This window comes from Macaca nemestrina, chromosome 13 (genome assembly GCF_043159975.1).
Source record: "Macaca nemestrina isolate mMacNem1 chromosome 13, mMacNem.hap1, whole genome shotgun sequence".
Lineage (NCBI taxonomy): Eukaryota > Metazoa > Chordata > Mammalia > Primates > Cercopithecidae > Macaca > Macaca nemestrina.
Genome location: NC_092137.1, coordinates 48,995,345 through 49,008,618, shown reverse-complemented (window position 1 = coordinate 49,008,618; position 13,274 = coordinate 48,995,345). Strand labels below are relative to the sequence as shown.

The 13,274-nt window shown below is 40.0% G+C and overlaps 1 long non-coding RNA gene across 1 annotated transcript; it reads right to left on the bottom strand.

The window, feature by feature from the left end:
• Positions 1-1,831: 1,831 nt before the first annotated feature.
• Positions 1,832-10,857, bottom strand: LOC105465005 (uncharacterized). Its single transcript, XR_977208.3, has 3 exons — positions 10,794-10,857; positions 2,422-2,481; positions 1,832-1,871 (listed from the first exon to the last, which is right to left on the bottom strand). It is a non-coding gene; the product is annotated as an uncharacterized lncRNA (long non-coding RNA).
• Positions 10,858-13,274: the final 2,417 nt, after the last annotated feature.

Genomic DNA, 13,274 nt, shown 5'->3' with positions numbered 1-13,274 from the left:
TGTCAACATTACAGGCAGCAGGATGGAGGAAGGAGGAATAAAAAGGACACTTGAGAGCTTTCTTTTGATGAAATTTCCTGAAAGTTGCCACAAAACACTTTTGCTTATATTCTGCTGGCCAGGATTTAGTCACAAAGCCACAACTAGCTACAAAAGAGGCTGAAAAATGCAGTATTTATTCCTAGTAGCCATATGCACAGATAAAACTTAAAAGTTCTAAAAAAAAAAAAAAAGGAAGAACAAAATAACAGATACCTGGCAGTCTTCACCACAATTAGAAAGGAAAATATCTTTCCTGGAAGACCTGAGTAGAATTCCCCTTATATCTTATTAGCCAGAACGGGTCACATGGCCACCCTTGCCTATGAGAGAGGCTGGTGAAGGGTGAAGGGAGACTCTGGATTTTCATCCTCTATAGTAGAAAGGAAGCAACAGAGAAAGGGGTTGAGAATGGCTGCAAATAGCCAAACGAGTGCCTGCCTCACAAATCTTGTAGCACAATTTGACCTTAAAGCTATATACACATAGTACTTTCATGTTTTAACATATATAAATTTTTAAACGTATATAAATAACAAGTAAATTTGTTTTTATGGGAAAACTTATCAAGATCTGCTGCCACACTCCCTCCATCTTCTTAGTGAATAAATAAAAGAGAAAAGTTATAAGGTCAAAATACATACACACAAATAATAGCAATGGCTATTCATATAGTCTATTTATTTCATGCTTTGCCACATTGATTCTGTCATTTATTCGACAAACATTTATTGAACGCTTGCTATGTACAAAGGCATATAGACATGACTGAGTCTCAGTTCATGCCTTCGAAAAGGTCACAGGTTTGAAGGAGAGACACATGAAGCCCATTTTTCACAACACGGCATGATAAGCACTAGGTTGGAGGATTGCAGGGGATGACAATTGCAACAACCCAGAGAAGGGCCATTGAAGTTGGCCCAGCAGACAGGGAAGGCTTCCCTGAGGAGATAATTTTTGAGCTGTTTTGAAAGATAGGCAGAAATGTGCCAGGAGATGAAAAGGGCATGGAAAGGACATCAAGCCCACGGAAGAATGACTACAAAGGCATGCATCACATTACAGCTAGGAAGAATGAGCCACATTCTTACTCTGTCTATCACTGATATGAAAAGGTAGGCATGCAGTTTACATTTAATAAACATTTGGTAGAGTGAATCAAGAGGAGTAGCAACTCTCTTAATCTACTTCAGCTTAACTAGTACCCTAGATCAGGAGTTGGCAAACTACGGCCCTCAGGCCAAATCCCATCTGCTGCCTGTTTTTGGAAACAAAGTTTTATCGGGATATAACCACACTCATTCATTTACACATTGGCTATGGCTGCTTTTGTGCTGTGATGGAAGAGTTGAGTAGTTGGCCATAGAAACTGGAGAGTCTTGCAAAGCCTAAAACATGTACTATGTGGTCCTTTATGGAAAAAGTTTGCTTACCCATATTCTAGATGAGCTGACATCCTTCATTCCCTTTAAAACATACAGCACTCTGAGCTCAAAGCTAACAAGTAATAAATAATAACACATCCTTGCATCTCACCAATCTAGTTGTATTCTTTCCAAGAGTAAATTGTTTGTTACCAAATGTGTTTTGTCAGTTTCACGTGTTAATGTAAATATCTAATAAAATATTGTATATATTAATAAAATGAGTGTGAAAAGGAAGAATGTTTCTATTTTAAAAATTAATAGAATACATTGAAAAATATCCATCACACCATGCTAATAAAAACTATTAGTGAGTCAGATGTGAATGAGACAACGATAATCATAATCATAAAATATTAAGATTTTACCTTGCAAGTGTCTATAACTTTCACTCCACTTTTTTAAAACCTAAAATTAGAAATCAGAGATGATGTATTTAGGGGAGATGTTTATACAAGAAAGACAACACAAAATTATAATTAGCAACACATCCTTAAAGAGGAGTCTTGGCTCTACGTCAACAGACAGGAGTTCCCTAAAAAATTTTAGTTCCCCTAAAAAATCAGATTAAAATTAAACTAAATATTTTAAGTAAGTGAGTGAGTGAGTAAGCAAATAGTATGTAGATAAATATTAATGTATATTTGCTGGATTCTTTTAAAAATGATTTCATGACTTAACCAGGAAAAGACAAAGTAACTGTGTTTGTTTGGGTGAACAGAGACATGAGATTTCAACTCCCAACATTTTCTGGGGCCCATGTCATTCTGCAAGACTCATCTCTCAACCAACCACTGCCTTGACCCCAAAAGTGGTCCAACCTATGGGCACCCATTTCTGCCCAGTGCCAGCTCCTGAGAAAGTTAGATGAACAGGACTCAGATCTCACATTTCTGGCTCTGGATCAGAAAGGAACAATGAGCTGACACTGGCCCCATTCTGAGCAGAAATTAATTACCTGTGAAAATGTCAACTCATTAAATCCCCAAAGTGCGACATCTAAGCTCTGACAAGCGATCTAGGAAATAAAATGAATAAAATAAAACAGGCCCTCTTCGTTACAAATCACACAAATTCAAAGTTCAGAAAACTTTTAATTTGGTGTCTTTGCCCATCACCTCATAGAACCTTGGATCCACCTTTAATCTGGAGCTTCAAACAAATCCCTGCTTCCTTAGGATTCTAAAAATAATTGTGCTCCTTGTGGTACATTAACTCTTTCCAAAAGAATAGCCAATTAGCTCATAAAACAGCTGGTTATTTCCTCAAGATCCTTGATTAAACATTGTTTTTTCAGAGAAGCCTATTTGGTTTTTTTCTAGCTAATTTCCCCTCTGCCCCCAAAGGCTATCCCTTCCAGAGAAATAAAAAATGCTTCTTATTCAGTTTTCCATCCTGGAATCACAGCAGTGATCAGTGTGACATCAGATAGGGCATTAAGGAATCTTGGGCCCCCCAAGAAGCTCCCTAAAGAAGGTCCATGTTCTCCAGGGTCACCCCGGGCTCTTGGCCTCTCCATCGCCACCAAGGACAGAGCTATGCAGGCAGGAGATGCCCCCAAAGCACACGCTGAAGATAAGGAACAAACAATGATGAAAAATCCAGGACCCAGACGCCACATAAACCTGCCCTCCAACTAAGTCAGTTTCCAAATACATCATTCTTCCACTTTCTAAGCCTCTGCCCACATTGTTTGCCCCCACTTCCACTCCCACAATTTCCAATGCAGGTCACATTTCACCTTTACTTCAAAATCTTTCCTCAATACTAGGTGGGGCCCTCTGACATTCTGCCCTGCCTCACCCATCTATCACTCTTTGGTATGAACATTTATTGTGATCATTGGCTTAAATTCAATCTAGCACTATTTTCTATTCTGCCTTCTAGATTCCAACTGAACCATGTCACATCTGAGAGCAAGGCCATGCCTTATTCCTCCTTTTTCTCTTCCATCGTATTCAGCAAAACAAAGTATTTTGCAAACATGTTGTCTTTTCCTTCTCACCTACCTACAGTCTTTTCACAGCCCCCAAATAGCAAACAGGTCCTTCAAGTAGAAGCACTACTTGGGCCAATTCCTTAAGTATAGGAACCATATGAATGCAAAGTTTCCAAAATGCTTTGTACTAGGAGTCCATGAATTAACAACTCCAGAATCACATATTCTATGTCATAACATAATTATGTTTGCTTATGTATAGAGGGAACAAAATTGCCCTCTCAAACTCAGGAGTACTTGGCAGTCTGTATGGTGGTATTCACCTTACAGACTGGTATTCATGCCCTTGTACTTCCTCTCTTTGTATATGACCTGTACCTACCAACTTACTTCTAATTAATAGAATGTGGCAGAGCCATGGAATGCCACTTTCAAGATAAGGTTACAAAAAGACTATGCCTCTGTATTCATCTCTCCTTCTCTCTCCCCACACCTTGTCTTTTCTTTTGCCCAATCTATGCCCCTCTCTTCTCTCTCTCTCTCTCTCTCTCTGTCTCTCTCCCTCTCTCAGCCCTTTCTCTAAGGGAATCAAGTTGCTATGTTGTGAGTAATAGCTCTATGGAGAGGTCCACAGAGCAAGGAAATGAGGTTTCCAGTCAATATCCAGAGAAAACCTGAGGCCTGCCACATGAGTGAGCTTGAAAACAGATCCTCCCCTAGTCAAACTTTGAGATGACTTCAATCCCAGCTGACACCTTGATTGCAATCTTGTGAGAAACCCTGAGCCAGTGGCATCTGACTAAACATTCAGTTTTGTTTCATTTTGTGACAGGATTTTTGTTTTGTTTTGTGACAGGATTTTACTCTGTCACCCAGGTTGGAATGCAGTGGGGCAATATGAGCTCACTGCAATCTCCGCCTTCCAGGCTCAAGCGATCCTCCCACCTCAGCCTCCCTAGTAGCTGGGACTACAGGCACATACCACCACCCCTGGCTGATTTTTGTTGTTGTTGTTGGTGGTGGTGGTGGTGGTGGTGGTGGTGGTGGTGGAGACAAGGTTTCACCATGTAGCCCAGGCTGGTCTCAAACTCCTGAGCTCAAGCAATCCACCCACCTCAGCCTCCCAAATTGCTGGGATTACAGGGTTTGGTATTTTAAGACACCAGATTTTGGGGTAATTTGTTACACAGCAATAAATAACCAATACACCAAGTTTTTCACAAACATTAGATTTTTTTTCTGCAAAACTAAATCTAATGTAGGCCCCTCCTCTCTATGCCAGATGGGCAAGAAATTATCTTAGTCAATCCTGTAACTCTATATGCATATCTATATCTCCCAGAGTACTGTCAAAGTCTCAGGGTATTTGGGACAGGATATTTGAGGAAGGGCCTTCAGTCCTTGGTTTGTACTGGTTATCACTACTGGGCTCATTGCCCAACTGTGCATGGCCCTTGGAGTTAGCGGGTGAGGAAGCTCCATACATTCCCTGCCAAGCCTCAGCTCTACCACTGGGACTTTTGCTGAGGCTAAAGCCCAGCACCCAAGGCCAGCCTACCCTCTGCAGTTCTCAGTTGGCAATCAGGGATAGGGGCACCAGGCCCCTCATAGCCCTGCATCCCTTCCCAGGCTTCTGAGAATCTCCTTTCTCTGTTAGTTCCAACTATTTTCTTCACATCCCTCCATCCCTGCATATATACACACATGCCCTTAGCACAATCAAAGAGTTTAGGGTTTTGAGAAAAGCCTGAAAGATAGATTATCTTCAAGCTGCTACTGCAACAAGAACAACAATAGCCTTCTCAGAATTCAGGAAAACTTAAAAAAAAAAAAAAAAAAAAAAAAAAGCTCTCATTCTTTCTGATGCTTCCATGCCCTCAACACAAAATACACATTAAAGTTTCAATAAATAATCTCACTGCACTTATTTTCCCCACATATTCAAGAAGAGATTTATGCTCCAAGAAGGGTTGCCATGTTTACCCTAAGGTTTGGAATACCTTCCAGCACACTGCAGTGTACCACCACCTACCACCTCCTAACACACACAGCACTGTAAGAAGCTCAATAATGGTGGAATGAGAGACTGTCTAGTAGGAACCTACTTCTTCCAAATCTCCCCTTACTCTATTAAAGAATAGCCCAACCAACAAGCCAAAAGGCAGGCATCATGCAGGCATAAATGGAATAAGCTTCTACTTATTGTGTGTGATTTAAGTTGAAACCAGGGAAGTCTCTCAGACCCAAAATATCTTCTTAGTGGCCTGTGACAATCACTAAACTTCATTTTTAGAGCCTGGCTCATTTGAATTTAAAGCATTGTTACTCCAAAGTTAAATTATCTATTATGCTGTTTTTAGCCAGGAGCACCTTCTTGGAATTTAGCTTATCAGTTCTTTTCTAAGAGTCAGCTTATTGAAAAAAGAGTTTGGGTTCTGCTGTAAGTGGAGGAAGAGGAATAAAGAGGTTTAGAACAGCAGCAGTGAAGGCATCTTGACTGCTCAAGGCAGTCATTGGGAGTGGGATGTGTAGAAAAACGCTCCTCATTACTGTAAATGTGATATGACTATTGGGGTTATGACATTATATTCTGTTATAGTTACTCCATGGAGACTGATCATTCTATGAAGGCCACCCCTGGAAATAGATATGGCCTCATGGAGGGTCATTGTTAGTGTTCAGTAATAATGGTACAGGCTAATCTATGAGAAGAAACCAGAAATGAAAGATCTAGACATCAGAGTCTAAATGCCTGGGTGGCATCCATAGGTGGTATGTACAAAGATAATGTCCTCCCCATAAAGAGAGACCAGCGACTTGAAATGAAAGGGGCCAGGCTGGGTTTTTCCCAAAGATACCTGAAGAGTAGGGCAGGAACTGTCTGCACTCAAAAAAAGATCTATTTAAAATAAAATTTCATAGTGTTCTTTGTATGGTAGTTACTTGATCCTCAGCTTGTGAGAGACCAAATCAGTTGAGCAACTGCCTGAAATGTCCCTCTTGAAGGGGCTACAACATTGCCAGAAATTCAGCAAGGAGAAAATTGTATTTACTGAAGCTCCTCTAAAAGAGAAAGCGTACTGACTGAAAACCATTTGGGAAGCAAAGATTGAGAGAGACCCTGAGGGTCAGGTCTTCCAAAAATGGTAAAACTGGTTAATCGTTGGACTTTTGATTTTCCGAATTGGGTATGAAGATGTGGGTTAGTGGTTAAATTACTCAGGGATCATCAAGGAAAGGTTAAGTCCTACTACCACAAGTGTTTCTCTCTGCTCCCCAAACACATCACTTACAAAGACATATCAGATGGAAGAGCACCACACTACTATCCTGCTTGTGGCCTTAGGTCTACTCCAGTCCTACTCATGAGAATATCTAGTCTTGGCTCAGCTGGACTACTGAAAATCAAGGGAAAGGAAACTTGTATCTCACTTGGATCAGTGTACTCATGAGGCCACTTGTGTTGGTCTCATCCAAGAAACAAAACTCAAAAGCAAGATAAATCTATGAGTCCAATCCCCCAAAGTCCTACCCCACAAGAGATTCTCCTCCATGTAGGGCCAACTTCAGAAAAGTTAGAGTTTGCTGCTACTAACTAGGAAGGTATCATTTCCTTTCAGGGTGGCATTGAGAATGCATGATGAAAGAGATCACAAGAAGAGGTAAGAGAACTTTGAAGATGGACAAAGACTATCACAGTTCAGAGGACCATCCCTGGACATAAACTTATTGGTTAGAATGTGCTGTCATAATATACATTCATAAAATAATAAAGGACAAATATTCCAGATATTCTTTTCTTTAAAGGTGAGGTTCTCCATGCAGCAGCAATAGAAGGAGGAAGAAAGCTGAAGAATGGCTCTTATTGTCCGTTTCTCCTCACCAATTGCATTCAGTTCCACTTTCTACTTTCTCCGCTGGCCCCACCATCAAAAAAGCACTGGATTTCAGATCCCTCGCTAGTTCTTCTCCTTTTGTACCAAAGCAGAGAGTATGTACGTAAAATTTCCAGGCCACAAACACTGTATTTGGGCTTCCAAAGTAGCCTACCTCATATAAATTTTTTATTCTATGATGGCTATCTCTCTTGTTCCTAAGCTCATCCCTGGACTAAAAAATCATGACACTGTTAGAGCTTAAAGGGTCTTTAAAGAACACCTGACTTGCCAGAGAAAACCAAGTCTAAAAAGGAACAGTGATTTGTCCAAGATTCCACAGCTGTTTGTGGAAAGACACAGGTCTTTCTGTGTATTTACACAGGAGGACTGCTGCCTCTAAGGCTGGCTGCCACTGTTTTTAGCTTGATTTCACTCAATTTCAATTTATTTAGCTGTGGCCTCAATCCACCTTCTCTGAAGGGCTTACTCAAGGTCACGCTCTCCAGAATCACCTCAAAATTCTGCTGCTGAGAGCCAACATGATTCATGAATCACCTACAAATTTCCTATATTCTTCTCTCTAAAGTATTACCAAAATTAATTTCTCTTTTCCAGGCCAGCTCAAGGAAGAAAAATAGCCCCTTCGGTAGCCTGAGGTCCTCACTGAAACACAGCATTAGGGTGAGTGAGGTGTGGAAGTCCGCCTGGGCAGAAGACTTCCACAGAGCAGTTCTCAGGCCTCTGAATCTATAGTTTCACAGCAAATGAGATTGGAAATTCCACCTTCCATGCTTGATCTCTAGGTTTAAGACTTTCGTTCTTGTGAAAATGCAAATATCAGCTGGGTGCAGTGGCTCACGCCTGCAATCCCAGCACTTTGGGAGGCTGAGTCAGGCAGATCACCTGAGATCAGGAGTTCAAGACCAGCCTGGCCAACATGACGAAACTCCGTCTCTACTAAAAATACAAAAAAAATAGCCGGGTGTGGTGGTGGGCACCTGTAATCCCAACTCCTCAAGAGGCTGAGGCAAGAGAATCGCTTGAACCTGGGAGTCGGAGGTTGCAGTGAGCTGAGACCATGCCACTGCACTCCAGCCTGGGTGACAGAGTGGGACTCCATCTAAAAGAAAGAAAGAAAGAAAGAAAGAAAGAAAGAAAGAAAGAAAGAAAGAAAGAAAGAAAGAAAGAAAGAAAGAAAGAAAGAAAGAAAGAAAGAAAGAGAGAGAGAGAGAGAGAGAGAGAAAGAAAGAGAGAGAGAGAGAGAGAGAGAGAAAGAAAGAAAGAAAGAAAGAAAGAAAGAAGGAAGGAAAGAGAGAGAGAGAGAGAGAGAGAGAAAGAAAGAGAGAGAGAGAGAAAGAAAGAGAGAAAGAAAGAGAGAGAGAGAAAGAGAGAAAGACAGGAAAGAAAGAAAGAAAGAAAGAAAGAAAGAAAGAAAGAAAGAAAGAAAGAAAGAAAGAAGGGAGGGAGGGAGGAAGGAAGGAAGGAAGGAAGGAAGGAAGGAAGGAAGGAAGGAAGAAGAAAGAAAGAAAGAAAGAAAGAAAGAAAGAAAGAAAGAAAGAAAGAAAGAAAGAAAGAAAGAAAGAAAGAAAGAAAGAAAGGAAGGAAGGAAGGAGGGACGGAGGGAGGGAGGGAGGGAGGGAGGAAGGAAGGAAGGAAGGAAGGAAGGAAGGAAGGAAGGAAGGAAGGAAGGAAGGAAGGAAGGAAAAATGCAAATATCCCTGTCAATGGGTGGATCATTATAGAGCATCAAAACATGATCAGAGTACATAGGTGATAAGAAGGGAAGAGAGAGCAAATAGCAAAAGGCCAATTTGGGGAAAGGGAAAGATGAGAAGAAGAAAAATAAGGAATGAGGTCCTCCTAGGTCTGGGAGCTTAGAAGACAAAACAGAGAACCCTAGGAAAGCATTTTAGCCCACCCCATTCCTCACAACTGCACTTAGCTTTTAAATAGCAGCTTTCTCTGTCTCATTGGCTATTTACAGTTATCTTAAAGAGGTACAGATCCTGTGATTCCCATTGCATCTCCATTTGCAAGAAAAGAGATGCCCAATGAGCTCCACCTTGAGAAGAGATTTGGAATTATTTCACCATCACCACCACCATTCAGGATTCCAACATTTTTGATCCTAAATACCTAAAGGGTGTGGGCTATGTCCCCTGCCTAGAAAAATAAGGGCACTTTCTCAAAAGTTTTATGCATTAAGTTCAACAGATGAATCACAGACAAAAAAAAAAATACCCTCCAGCCTTTTCCCAGCTTTGTTGTAGGAGAAATAGAGTTAAAAAATTACCTTGAGTTACCTGAGTTTCATGGTTTGACATAAATTTTTTGTCTTCTTCTTTCTATTTCCTGTTTCTTGATAGACTACTACAGTGAATTAGAGAAAAGGCAGTCTTTGGATTCAGTCTCCACAAGACTGCTCTCACTTCAGACATCGGTTCAGAGGTCAAGACAGCAAATTCAGAGGTCCCCAGGGCCACCCACACTTCAGACTAGCTGGCTACAAAATTGGGGATTCCCACAATCACCCTCAGGTTCAACAATTTCCTAGAATGGCTCACAGATTTCAGGAAAACATCACACTTTGGATTACAGTTTTATTATAGCAAAAGGATACAAATTAGAGCCAGCCAAAGAAACAGTGAAGCACAGAGTGAGATCTGGGAGACTTCCAAACACAAAGCTACCACTATCTTCAGGGACTTGTTACCCTCCTAGCATTGATGTGTGACAATTCACCCAGAGTATTCCCAACCAGGGAAGTGCACCCAAGCTTCAGTGTCCAGAGTATTTGGGTTTTGTTTGTTTGTTTCATTATATAAGCATGATTGATTGAATCAGCACCCTCCTGAATGAACTCAATCTCCAGCCTCCCTCTCCTCCCAAAAGGTAAGGCTGATATCACATGGTTGAAAGCCCAAACCCTCTAATCACATGCTTGGCACTTCTAGCATGGACAGCCTCCCCCTGAGTCATCTCATTGGCATACACTATCAGGTCAGGTGCAGTCTGAGGAATCCGCTATGAATAGCAAAGACACTCTTATCACTCTGGAAAGTCCAAGGGTTAGAGATTATCTTCCAGGGTCAGGGACAAAGGTCAGACCTCTCATTGAGTAAATTTAATTCTTCACTATATTAGAAAAACCCTATATATATATATATATATATATATATATATATATATATATATATATATATAAATATATATATATAAATATGTTTTATATATATATAAAAAACATATTTAAAAGGTATAAATCACTCATAGTGGATAGTGGCTCAATTATAATACATAGCACAATACACGATTTTAATAAATGTCAAACATCTAATGAAGAAAGTGATTGATTCCATTGCTTAAGTAGGGCTCTATAAGGTAAAAATGACCTGCTTAGGCTAACTATAAACTGGGCTTTTTAAACAGAGTCAAACCTAATCCTTCTGCATTGACCTCCCAGATGAGTTGGAATGAATAAGGGTGGTAGAAGAAAGAAGCATGTATTGTTACCTTGAAACCAAATGGTTGGAGGTGATAAAACTCTCCTAAAATATCCAAGGACTCTCCTTTTTCCTGGCAAAAAAAAGTACAAAACATAAAAAATCAAATTATGTGTCCCTTGTGTTAACAGGAGAAATTCCAAATCTTCCCTGCTAGCTCTTGAAAAGTGCAGTTTCATAGCCTTGCCCTGTGCCAAGGCTAGGGTGAGGCTCCCTGAACTATCCGTCACAGCCTCTCCTTCATGGCCCTTTCTCATGAGCCCACAGAAGGGATGTAAAATTCTTGTGATAGCAGATGTTCAAATTAGACTTAGAATGCTTTTGTGAAAAATTGCAGCAGCTCTGAGACATGTTCTTCTAAAGATTTCAAAGAGCATTTTCTTTCCATGTGCTTGTTTTTAAAGAAAAGTAATGATTCTTCAGCCATGATTTCTTAGATTCATTTCCTTTCCTCAAGTTTTCCAAAATTTCAATCCAATTAGATTAACGTAATGTGCCTAAAACTCTGCAAAGAATAGTAGGGAGTCTTATAGAAAAAGGAGAAGTGGTCCCCACCCTCAGTTTATAATCCATCTCAGGAAATAATACTAGCACCCTCTAAATAAGAAAACAATGTGACATTAAAGTCAATATCTCAAACTCTTGGGATCAGGCAATCCTCCTGCCTCAGTCTCCCCAAATGCTGGGATTAGAGGTGGAGCCACAGTGCCCAGCCATTCAAGTCAATTTCAAGAAAAAATAGTTAACATAATGAGTATCTTAAGAATTCAAGGTGAAGAAAAATTGAGGCTTGACTACATATGAAGACAGGCTTCTCAAAGGATGTGAAAGTTAAGTTAGGCTTTGAGAAAGAATAGGAATTTTAGCCCACAGCAAATGGGGAAGGGAGAGACATTCCAGAAAGAAAAGCTAGCATATGAGAAAGCATAGACATAGGAGAGAGAAAAATGTTTACTTATCTAGGGAAGTTTTTTTTTCGGGGTCGTTGGGGGCAGGTGGGTAAGGGATAATCTGATAGAGAAGTAAAAAGCATCCATGCCCCTGCCCCTGAGAACACTGAAGTCTATAGTTTTAAAAAAATATTCAGGTTAGAGACAGAGGATTTATAACTAGTTGTCTTATTACTAAAATGGATCTGCAAATGCTTACATGACAGAAGAACTATGAACAAATATTGGAAAAGGTATTTGAATGGGACTACAGCCTCCATTCTATTATGGAGGAAAATTATTTCTTACAGAACTATATTCCTTAACTATGTGTTAGCTCAAAAGATACTTTTCTGACCCCAAATTCCTACTGTAAAATATAATACTGGGTGAAATTCAAGCACATAAACAGGTATTCACAAGACAAATAGCATCAGAGGAAAACAACTTAGAAGGAGAATTCTATTTTAACAAATGTCCTTCGAAGTTCCAGCCACACTGGGCACAGGCCAATAACTCAAATTAACATTATTTTATTGTCACAAGTCTGAGAAGGCAGGATAATACACTGAGTGGTAGAATTGGGATCCAGAGTAAAATGTGACATTACATGATGGTTCAAACCCAACCAGATGTATTTTAACAGGAATAAACTCAATGCACAAGTGTACAATGTAGAAAATATGTCTTGATATCATAAATTAAAAAAGAAAAACCTAAAAGTCATAAACATAATATGGTTGTACCTAGAAAGCAAAAGCAAACTTGGGCTGTGTTAAAAGCAGAGGCAGGGAGAAGATTGTCCAGAGGCAGGGAGAAGATTGTCTGATCTGTTCTGCACAGGTAGCATCACCTGGGTTCACCACACACTTTAAATAGGGGCACAGAGATCCAGAGGTAAGTAAAGAGTAATCTATGAGCCTTCACCCAAAAAAGAAACAAATCAACCTAGGGAAAAGAGGAACATAATTGTTGACTTCAATATCTGTGGTAAGCAGGCAGGATTAGATTGGTTCTCTACTGTGCTGTTCCCAAACTTTCCAAACCAAAAATCAAGACACAAATAGTTTTTGTGCCACTTCTAAGTGTAAGAGTTAACCTAGGATATACGGTTTGAATACAGAGAGCTGGAAGTTCCAGGACCCTGGGATAGCTTACAAAATAGTAAGTATTTGAAATCATATATTGTGTCCTAGAAATTCCGGGGCTTATAGTCACAGAATACAATTATAATGAATTAGAAGACATTCTAAGATAATAAATTCCAACTCAGAATGAGGGAAAATATTCTAACAGAAAGAGTAATCCAAAAATCAAATGCTCTACCCTAGGGGGTAGAGATTTTTGCAATAAATATTTATTGTGAACTTGCTAACAACCATTATCCTGCCCTAAAGTCATTCAGGGTCTAGGGTGGAAGCTAAGCAAGGGAATAGACAACTGAAATGCTCAAGATTAAAAAAGAAGAAGAAAAGTTTAATAGAGGTAAGAAAAAATGTAGAACAGAAGCCTGCATAGTGAAGGGTGGGGAAAATGATCCGAGTTTAATTTCAAGGTTTGGC